The sequence below is a fragment of the Arachis ipaensis genome, chromosome B09 (assembly GCF_000816755.2).
Source record: "Arachis ipaensis cultivar K30076 chromosome B09, Araip1.1, whole genome shotgun sequence".
NCBI lineage: Eukaryota > Viridiplantae > Streptophyta > Magnoliopsida > Fabales > Fabaceae > Arachis > Arachis ipaensis.
The window spans coordinates 135,590,822-135,593,207 of record NC_029793.2 but is presented as its reverse complement, the minus strand read 5'-3'; the positions used below and the strand labels follow the sequence as shown (position 1 = coordinate 135,593,207).

Below are 2,386 nucleotides of genomic sequence, written 5' to 3'. Positions count from 1 at the left end.
GATGATTAATGATTAATAAAAAAATAATCAAAAGAAATATAAATAAATAAATAGAGAGTAATTGAGAGAGAGAGAGAAAACAATTAAGTAGAAAATAGTTAAAGAAAAAAAATGGAGCATATGTTGTGTGCTGTGAAATTGTGGTGCATTATGCCTTTGGCTAATTTTTGTTATATTAATTTATTTTTTTTTATTATGAAGGGGCCTAAAGCGTAAAGCCTAAAAAAAAATTAAACTAAGTATTTAATATTCTAGTAAAAATAATATCTTTTATCTGCATCTAAGAAAGGAGCAAGAAAAGGAGTAGTAGTAGAAAAACGGTGGATCCCCAGCCTGAGGCCATGGGCATGCTTTGTAAGCGCGTTGGCCCTGAAATTGGCCTCCTTCCAGTTCTGGAATCGCTTGTAATTTTTTGATGGCTCAGATGAGTGTGGTACAATCATGGAGGGTGTTCGAGCTATTCTGCAGTAATTTCACTGCACAGGTAGAGTCTGTCTCTCCATCTTTACCTTGGTGAAACCCATTTCGATTGCAATTTTGAGATTTATATAGATTGCCCAAAGTTCTGCAACTGTGATTGTCACTTTTTCAATGTTCATTATAAATTCTGCCAGGATTATGCCATTCGAGTCTCTGATTAAATCGCCACAAGAGCCGGAATTCCTATCCTAAAGGATCGAACCATCGTTTATTTTGCACCAGCTTTCCTCCGACGGAGTTCACCCAACCAGAATTGAGTACGACACTTGTAAGGTTCTTGAGTTCTTTTCCGTAAGTTCCAGAACTTCTTGGTAATTTCTAGTTAATTATACCCCTAATCTCAGGAATAACTAGCTGGTATGGAGTGTTTTTCTATTTGAAAATTAATTTCATTTCTCCTTTTCTAAATAAGATTGCAAGTGGTAAGAAAGAAAGTGGGTCATGAAGTTCCATTATTATTGGTTCGAGAGACTTTGTTTAGGTTTTTGTGAAGCCATTCTTGGAAGGTTTGGTTGAAAAACTGGTCCTGAAGATCTCTATTATTTGAGCTGCTAATCCAGATATTTCGGACAAAAGGACAATTCCTCAGCACATAAAGCAAGCTTTCTTTCTGAGTAATGTATCTCGGACAACTCCCGTTATCGATAAGACCTCTATTTGTTCTCTTAATATTTGTTAGCAAAGCATTATGACATAGGTATGCAAATCTTATATAGATGATTTTGACTATAATGAAATGTTGTAATATATATGTATGTTAGTTGTTTACGAAAAATTAATTGGTTAATAGAATAATACTACATTATCAGTAAATATTATTATTTTTGGTAAATATTTGATTAGCAATAATTTATATTTATATTTACAAATTTTTTTTATACACAAAAAATATATAATTTATATCTATATTTACTAGAATTTTATCTCGTAATTCAACCTAATTACTATAATTACCCAACAACGGACTCTTTCACCTCTCTTTTTATGACTTTGAAAGCTCAATTTATGTAGTTAAGGTAGTTAAGTATTTTTTATATTTAAGGTTGTTCTAGTCTTGTCTTCTTACATAAATTAATACTATTTATATTCATATTTTTAAAAATTTATATATATAAATTAGTAAAATTTATTTATTATAGTCAATTTAATATTTATACTGATCAAATAAAAATCAAAATTAATTACTAAAAATAACTAATTTCTAACTCCTAAGAGTTTCTCTAATTAATAATCTTATTAGACGTGGATACTTGTTAAGCAATTCAGTTAAAGTCTTCAAGCTAAGATATCAAATATTTCATAATTGTTAATTATTATTTCGACACCAATATATTTTTATGTAAATAGTTATATTAGAACTTAAAATGACATGTATGTTTTTGTTTTTGTATCCTGACGACAAACAGGAGTATTTGATGGCCAAATATGAGTCTGATGTGAGTCTATTTTACATAGGTAACGTTTGTGATGGGCAAATAAATCTGATGGATATAGTGGTTAAGATATAATTTCTAATGAGTCTTTAATACGTGGCAATAATGAGTTCACAAAAAGAACACTTTGATCTCGATAAATTGGTCTGACCCTAACAATGATACACGGTAAAATTTTTAAGCTCAGTAAATAAGAGTAACTAAAGATTTTTAACATATTAACAAGGTGTACACAAATTTAAATTTGTAAAAATTTCTAACATCCAAATTGGAACCAAGAAATTAATGAAAGATGATAAAATTTTTCAAAGTTAGTAGCCGTAACAACAACAATAATATAAATTTATTAGGTATTGTGAAAAGTTGGTTCTTGAATAAAAATAAATTATACAAAGGAAACAGAGGACTATTATTTTGTGCAGCAAGAAAGACTTTAAAATTTAGTGTATCAGTAATATTTTTTTTTTAGTATA

General features: G+C 29.1%; 1 long non-coding RNA gene across 1 annotated transcript; it reads left to right on the top strand.

Moving 5' to 3' along the window:
- Positions 154 to 1,293, top strand: LOC107616863. The gene is made up of 2 exons (XR_001614674.2): positions 154 to 484; positions 615 to 1,293. It is a non-coding gene; the product is annotated as an uncharacterized LOC107616863 (long non-coding RNA).